The sequence below is a fragment of the Crassostrea angulata genome, chromosome 4, assembly GCF_025612915.1.
Source record: "Crassostrea angulata isolate pt1a10 chromosome 4, ASM2561291v2, whole genome shotgun sequence".
Lineage (NCBI taxonomy): Eukaryota > Metazoa > Mollusca > Bivalvia > Ostreida > Ostreidae > Magallana > Magallana angulata.
The window spans coordinates 48,887,981-48,908,084 of NC_069114.1; the positions used below are offsets into that span (position 1 = coordinate 48,887,981).

Consider the following 20,104-nt stretch of genomic DNA (forward strand, 5'->3'; position numbering starts at 1 on the left):
ACAATTATATAATAAGATGAAACAATGCGGGATATCATTAAACCTTAAAATTACTAAATTTACCTGACCTTCCATTACCCAAAAATCCCTTTTGCAACCAGAACATTTTTTCAGTAAAAAAAGAAAACAACCAAAAAAAAAATAAATAAAAAAGCACTACTGTATATTATTTTTGTCAAAATAATAAAGATCTATTATCAGTCGCCTTTCTAAAAGATCTATTGATGTGTGGAATTGAGTTATCTTTCTTTGACTTCAAGTAAGATCTAGTCGTCGCTGAGATCCCAGGGCTTCTGAGACATCCTAAAATTGCCTTTAGACTGTCATCGCTGTTTTGTTTTCAAACCAAAAAAAATTTCTATTAACAGGACAGAAGTTTATATATATTAGATGTTATAGGAATGATGCGATACGTCAGGGACGTATATATTATACTGTTATATATGTCTCTGGATACGTGTTCTATAAGAACGTTTCAATGGATTCAAGTGTTGCCCTCTGTTACCATCGATGTGTGCTTGTTCTTGCTTACTGAGAGTTGAAAGCAGATTGGGAATTCTTGCAGGGATCCAATTACATGTAATTGGAATGGCATTACATATTTCATTAAAAATAATTCTCCCTTGTGGAGATTTGTTTGGATTTTTTCTTTTTGAGTTTATTGTTTTTCCTGATTATTATCTTTTGAAGTATATGAACAATTATACATTTTTATTTTGATAAATTAACTGAAAAAAGTGGGGAGGAGAACAAATTCCAAAATAATTCAATTTTTTGTATTCGGAAAGTTAGGAAAAATGTTTGCTGCGAGAAAAAGAAGGGGGAAGGGAGTAACCCCGCCCTCCCCCAAATGCTACATGCCTGTTGTTTGCAGTTAATTAAAAAAAATTGGAGTTATGATAAAAAGAAAACCTTATTGTAGATCTTCTTAAAGCTTTGTTTATAATTTTCGACAGACAGTATACATAAACTGACATGTATTATAGTATGGGTTTATAGAAGAATGTTTATGTTGTGTTAGTAGTAGCTAAAACCAGGGGACAATTTTACGTTTAAACCTCGATAACTGATAGCATTTTGAATATCAACATTTTTTCCCCAAACTATTTCATGCATGCTAATTTAATGAAATATGAGAAATATCACAAATCAAATATTTGTTGGCCTAATTTCTATTTCATTAGAAACCTGAGTATAACAGTCAAAGTCAAAAATATTTCTGAATAAAATATATATTAAAAAAAATCAAAAACTTCAAAATCCCCTGGGAAAGGAAATGTTTTAAAAAATAAGACACGTTTAACATGTTATATAATACAAGATATAATATAGATTAGATTTAGAGTTTCTGGGTAATCTAATGGAGGAACTAACAACAACCCCCGTCCACAAAGTAATATCAGACCAATTAGTTTTTTACATAACATCTAAATTAAGAAGGCTCGGTATTCAACAAATTAACCACCAGATCTTAACTTAGCTATTAATTATTATTTAGAAAAGAAAAAGTCCATATATTTCAATTTTGAAATTTGAATATTTTGCTATGTCTTTGTAAAGGGTTCTCCTTCGTAAGGAGATTAATACAGTTTAAAAATGGCCACGACCATCCAGCCCCCTTAAACAGTTTCAAAGTATTTCATCAGTGTTTGCATCGGTAACATACGAAACTTGACTCTAAATATACACCCTCTTTATAATGTTACAAGCATACGCAATGCTCGTAGCCAGTTTTTAGCAGTCTAGGTAAACATTTTTTTATTAAATTAGATTGTGCGATTCTTATGATAAGTAGGAAAATAGCTTACTAGTATATTTCTAAGCTTCATGTGTTTCAATTGTTTTAGATGAACAGAGAATAAAATACCACCAAGAGGTGAAAAATGATTCAGTAGCAACAAAACAGTTAATTGAAAACTAAAAAAAATATTTCGGTTCAAATGTGAAGAAGTTGTATGAAGGTGGATTCTGTTATTGAATAAAACAACTTTCTAAAATGTTCAATATATTTTATACAAAAAGAACTTTGCCGTTAATTTACACACAATGTTTGACTATTTACAGCTTTCATTAATATATAGGCATTGACAAATGACTACATATAGTTTGGGTTAAGAAAGGCAATTCATTTGCATGCAATAGTATACCTTTTCCAAAAGTTTATAACAACTAATACATTACAAGTAAATAGAGGGAAATGCCACTTGTACCATTTGCACGCAATGCTTGTGACTTTACATAATTACAAAACCCCTAATATACTATAGTATTATATAAATAGTGCCTGTTTGGGAGGGTAACAGTTGAAATTGACACCCCGAGAAAACCATTGTCAACCGACGCGAAGCGGAGGTTGACAATGGTTTTCGAGGGGTGTCAATTTCAACTGTTATCCTCCAAAACAGGCACTATTTATTTTGTTATACTGAATGTCTTTTTTAAAATTTTTAAGAAAATTTCACTGCTTTTATATAGGAATAACGTGAATTCTACAGTGAACCGTACGCGCATAATTTTCGCGCATGTAACATTTTTTAATGTTACCCGTTGCCAAGTGCGTTGCTAACGCTGAGGGTAATATTAAATATTATTAACTGCGTCTTAACCAATCAGATTTCAGTATTTAACATGAAAGTATAACAAAATAATATATACCATGATAATAAGATATCCATGGAATTTACACGCAATGTTTTAGTTTTAGCATTGACATAACCCCTTAGATGTCATATAGAAAGAATCATACATTGTTCATTTCTTTTTTACAACATTTACATGTGATGCTTAATTGATAAATTTTGTATATACAGAAAAAATACCGTTTGACTTTTTACAACTTCTACATTTTCCCTTACATTTAAAAGTTCACATAAAATCTTTTTTTTTTTTTTCAACTTACATTACATAATCTTAAATATAATGTAGGAAAAAAACCCCCAAATTTTAACTTTTTATAACACTTTCTGGTGGAAAATTCACTGTCGCATTGCCTTCATATCTGGATGGGGCTACTCCATTGTACGTCCATAAAATCCACACGGAGGCAACGTGGTCAAAACATAACAACAGAAAGAGATGGGGCTACTCCATTTTACGTCCATAAAATCCACATGAAGGCAAAGTGGTCAAAAGTTAACCAACAGAAAGAGATAGGGCTACTCCCTTGTACGTCCATAAAATCCACACGGAGGCAATGGGTCAAAAGTTAACCATCGGATCATCTTCTTCTTTTTAAATATGGCGTATTTAGCTTTAATCTAATTTAATTTTAATCCTTAAAATTTAGCTTTGAAATTTGAATACTGTACTGTAGCCTACCGGTATATTTATAGAGAGCTCTTTTTTTAAAGAAGATTAATATAGTTTAAAAATGGCTACTCCCATCCTGCTCTCTTAATGTGTAAAAGTTTCTTTCATATACAGATATTCAACGATATTGTAGGTCTAATGACATAATAACTACTTTACAAATATAAGTTATTATTAAATTAATTTATTAATTGTATTTGTATTGCAATATTTATGTATCATTATAAATACATCAATCATATTAATAGATTATAAGTCATTATATTGACGCTAGTTTGGAACTGTTTTATGCGAAATGTTCATTAATTTGAGATTTTAAAAGATATTCTTAATTTGTATTGTAATGACCTTATCGCTTTCTGATGTAAAAACGAATCACGACAGTTTGTTGAATAAATCAGGGTTTATTTCGGGAATGGTCTACAAAAATTGAAATTAATAACACCATAAAACGTTTTTAGTACCCTGATCATCCTGCATCCTCTTTCCGTTTTCGTGATCCGATCCCGATCTATTTGATGGCGCAGATGGGGCCCGCTATATTTGGGCATAACTTATCAGCTGAATGTCACTAGTAATTGGTCGCGCTGCATGGAGTAGATTCGGAGGTGACATCCATTTTATTCGTTCCGTCGTTACTTCTGTGTAATTCAGGTCTTTTAGGGTAATTACCCGTCATTGGTCGCCGCCCTGGACACCTGGAACCGGAAAAAATGGTTCTCAGTTCTTCTCCATTGTCTTTTACAAATCAAATCTTAAAATATTGTTCTTTTTGTTATACAAATTATGTTGTAATTTCTGATTTGATCTTTTATGATCTTGAAATTTTAATTGGTTGTAAGACTTGTACTCGATCTAAGGAGGCTGGATGGCCAACAAAATAACCCTCAGATCTACCGAACATTTTGAGACATGTTTTGTTTAGCTTTACTCTATTTTTAAGTAAAGAAAAAATCCCTGTCCAATTAAAACTGTTAAATCCACATATTTCACCTTTTGAGTATAGGTATTTTCCTATATTTTTATATAGAGCTCTCCGTCTTAAGGAGACCAATACAGTCTACGGCCATCGAGCCCTCTTAAATATATTTCACAGTAAAGAAACATTGACAATAGAAGATATCTTGAAGAAAGTTTTGTGAACGAGAGCCTTTAATTTGTATTGCAGGTGAAATATGATATGATATGGCAAATCTACTTGTCTATGACCTGCGTATAATAAGTGTTATATAATTGTAAATTTGAAAGGCTTGTTAATTTGATGTACTATATGACACTCGATGAATTAACGATAGCTAGCCGCAGGGTTGACCTCTGGTCCACCAGTAATGTAATTATACATCGGCGACCCCTAGAGATGCTGACCACTGGAGACGTGAGCCTCGATCACATATACACACAGCGGCAGGGGGTGGACATTCATGTCCAGATCTGGAAGATGTCACGGGGACAGGTCATCCCGCTAATGTACAGACAGGGAGTTCTCTAATTCTGTGCGACGGTCTGTGGGAGTACAGAACAATAAAGTTACATGTAGATATATCATTCCTTGTCATTGTTTGTTCCATCCCGAAACTAATTGTGTCTTATTTAAACATGTAAAAAAGTGTCAACTGTATTTAAAAGATTGTTTTAAAATTGCTTTTCATATTATGCCTCAACATCCTGGTTTGACGTTTGTTAGTGCTGTTAATGTTCTACATACAACAGAATCATGGCACAGTTCAGTAGGAAATGACGTAATTTAATATCCCTAGATCGATCATTTTCTGCAAGATTAATTGAAAGTCGGTGATGTGCCAATACAAATCTTTACTTTTATTTTCTTACAACTTCTCTAGCCCTTTGTCTCAAGACGCACCTGTTGTCTTTATCATGGTAAGTGAATTGAACGTCGGTATATTATTCTTAAATGAAATAATTGTGATGTAATACATTATATTGAATAAACAATATTTACTCTCTTTCTTTACATGTGATACAGTGAATCCTGCATTGTACAGACACCTGCTAACCTCTCCATAGTGCAACTTTGTATTGTTTGTTTCTTGTTTTTGCTTTTGTTGAATTTATTTACTTTATACGACTTACTCTTATCTTTTAATGGAATGATATTTTTGAAATGTTTCAATTTGTATAAGATGCGCAAAATAAATATACCGGGGAAGTGAGCTCGTTTAGATAGCGACGATTTACTAAAGCTGAATATATACTTTGATCGATATAAAATGTAGTTAGTGAAAAGTTTCAAAACACATTGTTGAACTTATTTGGTAATTATTTATGTAAATATGAATTAGTATGATGTTTAATTTGTATGGTTCATGTCCAGTTAAAAATGATTTTTATTTATAGATTTTCCATTGTAATTTGACTTTATGTAACGTAAATGATTGATTGCTAATAATTCAGCTGCTATGAAAGAGCCTGAACATATGTTATACTGAACAGTTTGAGAACATGTAAAACTATCCCAGTAAATCAAAAACAAAGAGGAAAATCTTAATCCCCCTCTGCTTCATATTAAAGAAATTTATTGATATTGGTCTTTGTAATGTATAATTTTTATTTCAAAGTCTATACATGTATTTCTTTATAGATCAAACAATATTTTACGTAGTTTGGTTAGCAAACGCCTGAATTCTCTCTGTTGGGACATTGAGTCATATGTACGTAGATGTATGTACATACATAATATTATTTTAGAGTCATAATTCAAATTCACGCACCTGTTTTATGATTTCTGACACATTTTATTTTATTCTGAATAGAAATCTAAAAATGAATACTGTCTTGCAAAACTTTATATAGAAAATGACCCATAAATTTGAATATTTATTATATATTCATTATTAAATAGCATATTAATTAGTCAGCAAAACAGGCAGAAAATAGTATCTATATTAAGAAAAATAATGATTTATATATATACCGGTATATGATATGTATTATAAACATGATGCATAAAATTATCGTCATTGCTGAGAACGTTGCAGTTATCTTTTATAGACTGACTAAAGAATAATGTATATTTTGTTCATATAAAAATATTTCATTAAATATTATCATTCAGAAATATATCTTTATTTTAAATTGAATCAGACTGTGAAATGTGTTTTTGGCTATAATTACAAGCAGACAAAAAGTTTATTCTTACCAGATCAATTTAAAAATGAAATTAGTAGATATATATGTGTATTATGTCTTAATTAATTAATAATTAATCAATACGAAATTAAAAATGCAAAATATGATAAGCAGTAGATTTTTCAATGCTTCTTATCAGATTAAAACAACATCGAGATTTATACACGAATTAACAAAATACATGTATCATAAAAATTTTGTATATTTTCTTCTTTTAAAAATAACTTTCAATATTTTTTTCTAATACTCTTCAAACCCGAAACACTAATTTAAGTATAAAACAATGCTTGAAAACATTTCAGGTGCTGAACAAAGAAAACGGAAACAATGATTTGCGATATTTTACTCACATTCCAATTCAACATTTAATTAATTTTTTCTAAAAATTGAACATTTATTTCACACACCCCACCTTCCCTTCCATGCATTTTTATTGTGTAAAACTCAGACGATGAATAAAGTCATATAAGTTTTTTTATATTTTAGTTCATCAATGTATGTCTATATCACTTGTGACAACAGTGAATTAATTCGGAATAAATATATATTGAGGCTGGGTGATCTGCCTTAATAAAATCATAGTTTAAATATGATATTTTATGCCATAACTATAATCAAGTTAAGAAAAATCCAAAATATTTTAGCCTTGAAAATTGAACATTTTCATATATTTTTTTTTATAAAAAGCTCTTCATCTCAAGGAGATTTTTATAGTCTAAAAATGGCCATGACCATCCAGTCTTCTTCAATTCCTTACTTCAAGATAAACAATCGATTATGTAATTATTTACGCTTTTGTCCTTCAAGAACATTGTCTTCTGCCCCTCACTTGTTGACTAGAAGATTTGACACTACACGCCAGGCTTTTAGTCGTCCATTATTGTTCTGAGGGAAATTATATGTCTCATGTTTCATTTCACCAACTCACTTTGTAAACATAATCAGAAAATGGATATCAATTTATTAATTGTTTAGTCGTAATATTACTACAGGACAATAACATCGGCAGTTGGCATTCTGAAACAGAGGCAGTTATCAAACGATCCCAAAGAGTTCCGAAGGATAGACCTATCGCTAACTAGCCCTGAACTACAGTGGTATTGGTTCGGGTGACAAAGCACTTAATTGACGAAGACGTGCAGAGAAAGTGAAACCGGAGACGTTTGACTACTAGAGTAATGTAATTGCTTCCAGTAGCGCCATCTGTCAGCGAACTTGGTAACTTCTTTTCTTTACACGGCCCATGAAATTTGATCTATTCCAAACTGTCATACCAGCACGTGTAATGAAGTGCTACGCATACTTGATCTTCTAATAGACTGTCCCGTTAAACGTTTGTTTTCTTCTTCAGCTCTCGCGTGGTCATCACACACAATATTAATACTTTAATATGAAGGTATGGATTATTGCACTTTTTTGGCTTGGGAAGTTTAAAGTAGTTACAAAGAACTAACGCTGATGATAACACAAATACATATGCATATTTTAATGAATCTATGTAATGTTTATATTTTGGAATCGCTGTAAATCCAAAAGTTTTTCATGGTATTTAAATAAGGTGTCGTCAGTTTCATATGAGATTCGGGGGGGGGGGGGGGGTGAGTTTACGCAGAAATATGTTAGGAAGAGCAATCAATTCGGTCAGCATTCGAGACTTCCTTTCTATCACATTTCAATCTTAGTGATAAATATCTGCAATATGGCTCATTAAATAATATAACTGCATGTCCCTATTTCATACACAATGAACATGCTGTGACTTCGGATCATCTGCTTGATGCAGTTATTTCCATTTAATAACCCAACTATGATTTATATACATTACTAATATACTGGAATCTTGGATTTGCTTTGCATGTAAATCATATTGCATGCGTGCTTACAGTTTTTTGAAAAATTCAAAATACTTATTATTTTTAAGCATTCCTATAATTAATGTAAATGACAAATGATGAAGAATCTCCTGCCGTTTTGGGGTATCCATTTTATAGCGAGTTTAAATTAAAACTCACCCGGTAATTGATCCTCGAACATTATAACAACAAAGTGGTGTATGTAGCGATTTTACTTTCTCTTAAATTATTGAACGCGTTGGAAGTTTTTATTAGCTTTTACTAAATGTTACTTGGAAAAATGTATGCTTTCACAATTTTCTAGCCACATAAAGTGGCCCTTGAGAATTCAAAAAAACTTTTGAGTTGAAAGAAAAAATGTAAACTATCGCCAAGAGATGTTCATTAGCACGTAACACTAGGTTTGAGTCTAATGGCCCCCATTTTTGCACAGGAAAGAATTCGTCATACACAACATAGGCGTAAAACAGAATGTTATCTTAAACACAAAAGATTTATTTCTGTGATCGTTTATTTTTATCTGTTCAATTATTCAAAGAAATCTTTCTCAAAAGATGTGATTTTAGTTCATAAGTTCATTGTCAATCTTGTGATCAACATCGATCACGTGATACATTTCTCAGCTTTCCCATCTTTTCGCGCGTTATGTTTCGATGTTGCTCGTAAAAGAAACATTTTGTGACAATCATTTAGAAAATTCGGGGTAATTTCGACAATTAAGGAACATACATTTCAAATCCGCTACCTCAGGGAGGCCTAATGCGCCGCCAATCGACCTTTGCAGCGAAAATTATTTCCTAATTGAATTACTGCGAGAAGACAGGTAGCGTTTCCAAGCTGTGCCCTCTAAAGGGCCGTAAAGCCGCATTTGTTAATGAAATTATCCCAAATCTTTTTCGTCATATGTATCCGTAAAGGGCTCCCTGGTCTCCAATATTGCGCGCATTTCCTCACGTTTAGGGCGGTAATTCTAAGTGAATTGACCCGAGGACGTGCTCGATGAAATGGCAGCGAGGACGGCTACTGTATAGACATGTCTACATATTGACAAGAGGACGGCTACTGTATAGACATGTTTACATATAGACAAGCGACATTGTCTATATTTATACGATATAAACAAAAGGAAAGCGGGAATATATTTATGTCTACAAGACCAAAGGTAGACGAAAATAAAGACATGTCTATGTATGGAAAAAAGGAGTCAGAGGTCCTAGATAATATATGTGTCTATATATAGACAAGAGGAACGTGGCAACATATACATGTCTATATAGGTACAAGAGGACCGCTTTTAACGGCATACATTGAAGAGGTGGCATAGACAACGTTTACGTAGACTTTATTGACTACTTCTAAAATCTGTCTTTTGATAAACTGGTCATGTATTTGTAGAGATTATGTACGCTTTAGCGGATGTCACAGACGCGCTTTATTGCAATAGAATATAAACCCTGATATACTAGTACCGACTTCAGATAATCACAAAGAATTATTGATTCTGTGATTGATAAGTCCTCTTCCCATTATGTAACTCATAAATAGAAACTTTCTGACATCACTAGCCACATACTTCACCAAAGCGCGTTGCCATTGTATATGAAACTCAGTTGATTTCAAAGAAATGTCCATATCTAAAATGATATTGTTGAAGTACATTATACACTTAAACCTTAACTCTATGTGTTTGTTTTTTTAAAAATATTTTGAATTATACTTGTTACGTTCATTTTATTCCCCTTTTATACTTTATTTATTTCAGATTATTTATTTATTTATTTGTTTATTTATTTATTTGTTTATTTATTTGTTTATTTATTTATTTATGGAAATTCTTTCATACATTTAACCCTGGCATATTGATTAACTTTCAATAATAACTAAAATGTAGAATAATTATTGTTTATCATGAATACTTTAATTCAAAACGTATAAAACATCTTTTTCAACTAATAAATTATTCATTCCGTGTAAAGGTTTCAAATTCTCTCTGAAAAAAGCGACAATAATTAAAACAAATCAGTTTGGTCGATGATCCACTTGGCTACAGACAATCTTTGGAATTTTTTTTATTGTTAAAAGAAATATGCTTTTGATGATTCTTAATGTTTCTTTGCTTTATCTAATTTTTTACATTCTATTCCATCACATAAGTTTTAAACAAAAGAAAATTGTATTGCAAAAATTATTCTTATTTTAGCTTAACTTGTATCTTATCATTTCTAATCAGACAGAGTAGCTGCCATGGATAGCTATGATTTTTATCATCTTTGGAAGCAACGATTTAAGCTGAATGCATTTTAAGGATTGTTGTAACTGAATACACTTCTATTCAGTAGTAGAGAGTTATTTTGTTGTTCGGAGCCCCTCACGACTGCCATAAACCACCATACCGAGGGACAATATGAACAGCCTAGTCCGATGGCAGAGCGCCCTGTCTTCCATTTTAATCCTAATTTTCCTTTTATCACTATGTCAATTTGCTATCATTATTCTGCATTAATGTGTAACCCGAACTTCGAATTCCGACAGACTGCCTGAAGTTTTTATTCAATTTTCATATTATATCAATAACCCATTTTTGAGAGCTCGATTTGTCCCGTTCCCACCGGGACGATTGTCAAACAGACAAAGCTAACAAGAGCTTCTGGACTTTGTCGGACCCTCCAATATTGACGGAGGGAATCTAATAAGATGCCATTCTGTTCAGTATCGATACGGCTTGATGCTTGTCGGTGTAGCGGATCGGGCTAATTACCCGATTATATCACTTCTTCTGAGGAACATAACGGGATGAGGGATCAGCCTCGTTATCGTTCTGATGTTACGCAAGATGGATGACCAGGAGCATCACGGTGCGACCTTTTAAGGGGATTTTCCTGTTTCCGTTTTAATCTGTCGGTGATTTCTTGGCATGAAACCATTTTTAAAGACCATTGAGTTCATCTTTGCCGAATGCTTTGATAATGGTTGACCCGCTATCTCAATGGTCTGTAGCTGTGGAACTTTCATATTGTTCTTATTTGAATCATCCGGGCTCAGTTTTAACCAAACTGGGTGTCCCCAGTAATAAAAAAAGAAAGAAAAAATGAAGGAAAAAAACAACAACCAAGCAACAGCGACCACAAAAAAGGAAGAAGAAACCTATACATGTCACATTTTAAGTATTTTTTGTATCTTGTTTTATATTTTCAACGACAAAGCTTCAACCATTGTTTTTTGGACTTGATTGTGATTTAAACGGTTTAAAAAAATTGAGCATTCTTTAGTATTTCTGAGTTGTAACATCATTACCCTTGAGATAACGATATTGAAATATATAGTATATTCCCATGAAAAATTCTATTTACATACACTTCTTGTGCCTTAGTCTTGGTACCAGACTCAAAGGTTGAGGAAGGTTTACTAATTCTAACAGGTGTACTATGCGGTAATACATCGACAGATTGAATAAATTGTAAACCCTTATTCATGTTTTCATTTAGTTGCAATGTATCGTTATATGTATCGTATCGCATCACATGTATCGTGATATGTACCGAATCGGAATCAAAGTGTATTCAAAATTATTTTATATAAGAACTTTCTGTAAATGCATGGAATGAGTTTTGTTGTTTTAAAGGTTTCAATGGCATCCTTTGTATTTTCTGTTCTCTGTGGATGTGTACCTTTATTTGAACAAATGTACACCCAATTGTGCTTAATGCTAAATATGGTTGAATTTCGTCTGATGATTCCAAAGATTATTAAAATTAGAAAAGTATACACGGCGAACAACAAAGCGGGCAAAAAGAACGATGAAAGATACCGGTGAATATTGGATCAGGGCTTTTACCTGGGATCTTCAGCTTGGGTGCCCCCACTTCCAAGATTAATAAAAAATCAAAGCATTAAAAACCCACAATACAAAATAATAGTCACAAAATGGCTGACCTCTAATCGAAACGACATTTCATTTTATTTTAAGGATTTTGTCGAAAGCAAGATGTAATTTACTTCATAGCGGAGTGGATAACGTGTCGGGCTTGACATCCCGAGTTCGAATTCCGTAGGGGCTTTTGCTATTACCTATTGTATTGAATTTTTCAGATATTAATTTTTTATCCCCAAACTGCAAATTTTTTGCTTATTATACATTTGTACAGTTTGTTTATTATCATATCTTTCCTGATTAAATAATTTACTGTTAATCTGAGTGATCTTTTCCACTTTAATGATACCAGCTAGGAACGACATACTGTGCCGTATATTAATATAATTCAAAGAGACTGTGGCAGTGTTTAACTTAAGGAGGCTGGATGGTCAGGAAATCAGCCATCTTTACCTGAAAATTTTAGATATGATATTTTAAGCTATGAACTAATTTTAGTAAAGAATTTTTTTTTGCATATTTTTGAATACTTCTGAAGAAGATCAATATACAGTAGTCTAAATATGGACATAACCAGTCAGCATTCATAATTACAACATTCTTTTCTCTATCTAATTGTTGGCTAAATAATGTAAATATTAAGTTAAGTCAATTTACTATTGTTAATATGAATGTTCTTTTTCTTTTGCTTCTTCTCTTCTGTTTGCTATTTCACTGTTCACTCAGTAGCTTTGCCTTATATTCATGAAAAAATGTATATAAATCAAAATAGATTTAAGAGTATTTTGACGTTCGTGAATTTCTGGTCCATGTTCAGCAAAAGAAAACAGACCACTCAACAGAAATCTTCGAAAGAGATATTGAGTTCGCTTGCTGAAACTCTTGGTCATCGATTAATAGAAATCCCCTTCTTTAAGAAAAAAATCAAACGAATATTTTATAAATTCAAACAAAGATTAAATAATAACCTTTTTATTCCTTTTCATGACTCGTTGTGCTCAGTGCCTTAATCCCGTGCGACATGTTACAAGATCTGGACGATAAGGACGACCCGTGCTAGCAGTTCCTGGGTGATCCGAGTCCGACACTGATCCCATGTCACTTTATGAACCTGCACTCAAAAGCCATGTAATTTGGAAATGCTTATAAAGATAATTGATGAAAGCTTTTTGTGAAATGTAATCTGCATTTATCCGCCATGTTGTCTTTGTGTTTTTCACCCCTGCTGGACGAAAGAGTCATTAGACATAATCCTCGGGTTCGGGGTTCAATTAGATCGTTTTTTCTGATAGGTGGAATCGTTGCATTAGTGATGACCTCACCTTACCCCTGATGAACTAAAGTGGCTTCTCCAGCCCTTTTGAAAATCTCTCTCTCTCTCTCTCTCTCTCTCTCTCTCTCTCTCTCTCTCTCTCTCTCTCTCTCTCTCTCTCTCTCTCTCTCTCTCTCTCTCTCTCTCTCTCCACACAGAATAAACTTCATTGGTTTTGGATATTAAAATTTGTTTTTTTTCCAGAAGAAATATTTTCCTCATTTCTTCAGAAAAAAAGTCAACTATTAAAACAATCTTTATATAAAAATGTCTCTTTTTTTATTCAATTTTGTTTCATATTCCGCATCAAATTATTATCAAAATCTAGGACTGTTGAAGAAATTAAAAAATCTTTTGTAAGCGTTTATATGTATTTTTCTTAAACCAGTCGAAGCGGTATGAACAACACGCACTTCGATCTAGCTGCACTTTTTACGGTATATTTTATTCATTAGAGATGCAATGTTCATTTATTTACAATGTAATGAACATAAACAGGTATTGAAGGCTGAAATCATTTTACACTAAATCTTTCATCAACAAATATCGACGATGAACTTCATTATTTATCGTGTTGTTGATTGATGATGTCTTTATCCCGGTAAATCAAAGACAGTTAAAGCGGGATCCCAAACAAACATGCCGCCATAAATATTTCAGGTTAACAATGCGTCCCCGACATTAGGGACACCTTAAAAGATGGCGCAAGGTACGTATCGGGTTTGAAATCTTGGTGTTTGAACATACTTGGATAACATCGCTCCCCCGAGAATGTTAGAAACTACGGAGATACCGTATCTCCTACATATTTAATTCCGTATAATTCTCCAAATTACAAGGTGTACGTCACAAAAAGTCATCTACAGAAAACTTTATCTCAAAATCTTTTGATCGTTGACATTTATAATTTTATAGACCTTGCAACTTGTAATGAAAAAAAAACCCCTTTTTATTTTCACATTCATTTATTATTATTTCTTGGAAAAGGGGGCTTGAAGAGTGATTATGTTAACTTAATTGAAAATGCATTGCAATTCTTCTTGTAATATAAAAATAAAGAATGACGTGAACAGAACCTTAACATATGTTCTGACAGAGAGAAAGGGAATAAAAGAAAATAACTGTTGCAGAGAGGTATCTAGTAGTGATTAAATCCACTCGTGAATTAATATTGCAACAGAAATCAAGAGGTATCTTTGAAGTCCTGGTACGAAAATTAATATAGTTATCAGTCTCCATTTCTGTACGAAGGATTTTGTGCAATCGTCCAGGGAGAGGATTCATTCATTATTAAGCAATGATTTATCACTCTAGCTGCTCCATCTCTGATTGTTATTCTCTGGAACTCAAATATGGCCCCCATTCCCCATTTTAGAGTTCTCGTACCGTTTCTTACGCGAACGTCTGGAATAAAATGGAAATTCTAACATTAATATTCTGCTAGTTGACAAATTAAGTCATGAATTATTTAGAAATTTTTACAATGTTGTTTGGAATGTATTTTTGATAATCATTAAGTGCCCATCATTCGCGTTAAACAAAATATAAACAAAGTCAGAAGTGTTTGTTCATTATTAAAATTTCATGGAGTAGAAATGAATATGATCTCTAGAGAAAACGATTAATTAATTTGATTGATGAGGACCAGAGCAGCAAAGGCAAAAGATAATGTGCCGGGACGATTCTATATGGAATTGGAAAAGTATTTCTATGGTATTGTAACGTAAATTCTCTATCAACAATCATACAGACCTCAGAAACCAGCAGGTTGTTCGGCGCTCATAATCCAACTCTATATTGCACTTTCTGCTTGTAAACACGCACAAGAAAGAATTTTTATCGGTGTTTTCTCAAGAAATTTTATTCCAAATTCAATTACCAATTATACTTTTTTTTTATTTCGATTGCAAATTGGTCATTATTTGTTCATCAGTGTTTGAAAAATCGCTGTTAGAAAATGCAAAAATTGTTATAAAAAATCACAACTTACTTTAAATATTATATCTTTTACATTTTATGGAATTTAAGTAGAAGACATGAACGAAAATGTATGCATGTTTGCTAGATTCAGGAAAATGAGCTAAAATGAACAAAATACGTTATTATAAACCAATGTTTATTCATTGTTTTGTTCCTTGCACAATATAAATTGTGTTTCGAAACCAACTGGAATGTAGAAATTTAAATTGTAATGATGATAATAACAAAATCGTCGTGTAATTTTTTTAGATACAACATGCTAGTTGTTATGGACCAAAGGAAAAAAAAATTTCAACAAATATTATATTTATATCAAAATCTCAAAACTAGTATTACAATTGTATATTTGATGCTTCTAATTTTTTTAAAGATGTATTTTTCTCATGATTACATGTTTATGTGTTTCTTTCTTGTTTGATGGATTGTGCGTAATTTGGACTTTATCCTAATAAATGTCTGCAAAAAGCTTGTTCGTCATATATTCAACAATTCTGCACAAATATATAGACAAAAGTTACTCTTGTCGTCCTAGAAACGATTTCTATTTTTGGGAATGTATTCATTCGGACGTACATAATTAATAAATGGGTTTTTTTCCCGGTGGAATAATCGTCCAGAGATATTCTGTATGCTGATTTGTTGTTGTTGTTTATTTTGTTAACCACGTAAAATTTCTTTGAAATTCTTTTCCATTGCGATTTTACATAAATCAAGAAAATCAGAATCTTCTCATGCAATCGCAGTAAGTCTTCTTTTTTTGGGGGGGAGGGGGGGGGGCATCAGTTTGTGAGTAAACAGTAAAACACAAAATTTATTACGACAATCAGATAGTTTAATGCCCGAAGTTCAAATCATACTTAAATGACACTGTAAGTTACATGAAACAAAAAATCAACTCAAGTTTTAGATAGAGAATAATCCTTGTTGCAAAAATTGAAACTTAAGTGGATATGAGTTATAGTTTAATATAATATGATATTTTGTGAAAAAAAATTCCATAGTTTCATCTTAAATAAGAAGTGTTGAAAAAACTTCAATGAGAACAAGTATGATAATCCTACAACAAACCCATATTTTATCATTTCTTCAAAACGGAGAATGAAAGATTGCAATGAATGTGGTATCTTCATAATTCTGTATAACTCTATTCATAAATTTATTTTAGCATAAAGGTCGTTTAAGAATTATCCTCACAAAATAGAAGAATTGTGATTCTTTTAAACAGGTTCGTGGTGTTAGCTGGTCTGTCCCTGTAGCAATGGGGAAAAATTTGTGGATTTTTATCATAGTGAGTTACAATGTAAACGTTATCATTCTTGTATATTTATACTAAAACAGCTTTAAAGAAAGATCATACAAAACATATTCTTCGATCAAAAATTCACTGAGAACAAATAAAATTCAGTAATGCTAATCTATTCTGTTGATTAAATGAAAGAATGAATATTTCGCAAAATAAAAAATAACAAGAAACTCAAGATAATTTCTGGAATCAACTGCCTTCGCAATGAGTGAAGTGAAGGTAACTCGATATTATTTCTAATTCAAAATTTTCAAGACGGTACAAATTTTTTTTGAGTTAATGTGGTCGCTTTTCAAAAAATGTCTGAATTTATAAGGTGATATTATATATGTAGTAGATTGATTATTTGTGTATATTTATGTGTATTCACATCTAACGTTATTACTGGCAATATTTATAAAATTTCATTATTAGGAGAAGACTATCTAAGTTATTTAGAACTTGTGTCTTATACATTTGATTTAATCAATAAAATATGTTCAATTCAAATTCAATTCATTCAAAATTAAAACGTCTCGAAATACAATTTAGCTTTTTATCATTGCGATTCGATGTATCGCAGTCACATATCGGGGTCAAAACAAAGCAAACACGTCATTTTTGGCCACAGAATAGGAAACTTAAAAAATAAAAGCTATTTTTTGATGCAGACTTATTTGATAGGAATCAAATGGGCTCTTTTATTTCCAATTTGTTACACAGGTCCAGTTAATAAGATAAATACAAGTACATTTTTTCAGAGTCCGTTTCAACCTTAGAGAAAAAAGAACACCTCCGATCAAATGAGAAATGGCTAAGAACAACACACAAGGCTAACAATACGGCTCTTACAAAGGTCTGGACCTCTATACTCAAATGAACCAATTTGTTTTGTGGTCAAAAACAGAAATGTGTGTAATTACAGCAAGTACAAATCGCATAAGCTGAGATTGATTAGGGTAGGGTAATTACACCTCTGCAATGTTGGTTTTGAGAGTTCCATAGAAAACACTACTACAAATGGATTTCAAATCCGCCTCTAATCACGTTCAACTCTCGCGAGATTTTCCATCAGAAGATAGCATGATGGGGAATATAAAGACATGAAGAAGGTTTGATTTGTGCCGAAAAATCTTCCTTCGCGTAAACGGGATGGATTCCCGTAAACCCGTATTCATCTAATGAAACCACCGGGGAACCATAGCTAGTGAGTCCACACTTCAGATGTCGCGTGCAGAACTCGAGTTACAAGGAAAAGGAAAATTATCCCGGACTAGAGTTATTGTTGGACGCAGTTTTCTGTACAAACTTGCGTTGACACGATGTTCAAAATCAAACAAGCTAATTTTATGCCCTATGAATGGTTGTGTCACTTGACTTCCTTTGAGGTTTATTACATGTATTATCATTTTTTTTACGTTTGAATCAAATAAGATTTATAATTTTTATGATAAATTCTTAAGTATTCGATAGTGAAATCTCATACCTGCCAACATTATTTTATTGATGTATTATTTGCGCACTGTAAATCAGACAGGGCAATTAAACGTTCCAGTATTGTATTTATTTAGTTAGATTTCCAAAATAACAAAAATTGAAAAGTTTTGCAGGTACTTTTCATGTATACGGAGTAGTATTTATGTATCTATTTTTAATTCTGTAGACTGTAACCATAATTCACTATATATTGACCAATGATACCGAAAAGGCTCAACTATCATAGCTAAATGAAATTATCATTAATATATATTCAGAGAAACTAAGGCATTCAACCAAAACCTACTGTTAGAAATATACATATCTAGCAGTTGTAGATCTTAAATATATAATTATTAATAAAAGCAAATTCATTTAGAATGAAAATGGAAACAAGCTTACGGCTAAAAAAGTCATACTTTCTCCCAGGTAAGTAAGTGTCATACGTATTGCATGATAAGTGTAGAAAAGAGTAAATGTATACTAGCTTGAAAATCATGAATTCTTTATTATTTATTCTTATGAAGTTTTTTTTATATTTAGTGTATTTCAATGATTTGGTGTTATCCTAAATTTATTCTGAAAAGAAAAACCATGACTTTTCACTCAAACAGATATGAAACAAATACAGCTAAATTTACTATCATGTAATATTCATTTACGTAGGCATTTGTCTTACAGACTTTTCTGGGTTTTTATATAATCTTTTGGCTTCTTGCAATTAAAAAATAATGATTAATACAAGTCACCGCTTTGAAAAATAATGATATCTTAAACATAGGACAATTTAAAAAAATGCTTCACAAAATACTGGAAACTAAAATTCAAACCTCATCCGTTTAATGCGATCTATGACAATACTAGACAAAACAGCATAGACAAGCTTAGAAGAACACTATGATGCTCTCGGTGATACATGTATTGTAGTTTATTATTGGCTTGTTTCATAAATACTCAAATTTGCGAAAACGAACTTTTTTTAAAACAGTATTTTCTTTAAAATTTAATGAAAACCTTACAGTTATACCTACATTTCCGGATACTCTTATAATTTCACTGACACATTCGATGAGTACAGTTTATTCGGATTTCCGAGTAGTAATTTTTTTCACCTTAATCTTTTTTACGGAAAAGGGAGAAATACTAAACCACCAATCAAAGAAGTGTTTGTTTGATAAAATCGCTATAAAATTGTAAAACCAGCGGTCACAAGATTGAAGCTAAATTGTCATAAAGAAAGCAATGTAATTTCGATCTCCCGTAATAGCTTTTCAATCGCCCAAGCACGTGTGCTGATTAAATTTCTTTTACAACACGTGCCCGTTATTGGGCAATCTTTGTAAAAGCACACGATTCAGTGGGAAATATTGATAAAATGTTCTCAAATCCAAGAAAATATTCATCAATTGATAAAATTGAATTGAATACACGTTTCTTGAACAATTAGGAAGAATATAATCAGAAACAACCCGCACTGAAGCAGCTTCGGCAGTCATTTTGGTCGTATTTGCGTAATGTGTCCGCTTCATCTTATTTCGACGAGAAATTTCACTGTGAGAAAATAGACTCTGCACTTTATAAGGTAATACTATCTTTATAAGTATGCATCAATTTAAGAAAAAAATCGAAATTTCATTAGCTTGAATGCAACAAATCAAGATTTATAACACAAATTTGATTTCATTTCAATTCTGATATGGGTGAATCTTACAAGCACATGCATCATAATACACAGTAATTCACGTCCCTAAACTTTCTACTAATTAGAGCGCTCTCGGCAATCTCATCCGACGACACTACATCAAACGCCGTAATAACCACACTCGACTATTGTCCAAAAAAGCCATACATCCACTTTAGCCATTTGATGATTA

The 20,104-nt window shown here is 32.0% G+C and overlaps 1 long non-coding RNA gene across 1 annotated transcript in view; it reads right to left on the reverse strand.

Moving 5' to 3' along the window:
* Positions 1 to 13,976: 13,976 nt before the first annotated feature.
* The window catches only part of LOC128181011 (uncharacterized), a 47,472-nt gene continuing 41,344 nt past the window's right edge, over positions 13,977 to 20,104 (reverse strand). Inside the window, exon 3 of the long non-coding RNA XR_008243273.1 lies at positions 13,977 to 14,896. This is a non-coding gene — a long non-coding RNA (uncharacterized LOC128181011). The remainder of the gene's footprint in view (positions 14,897 to 20,104) is intronic.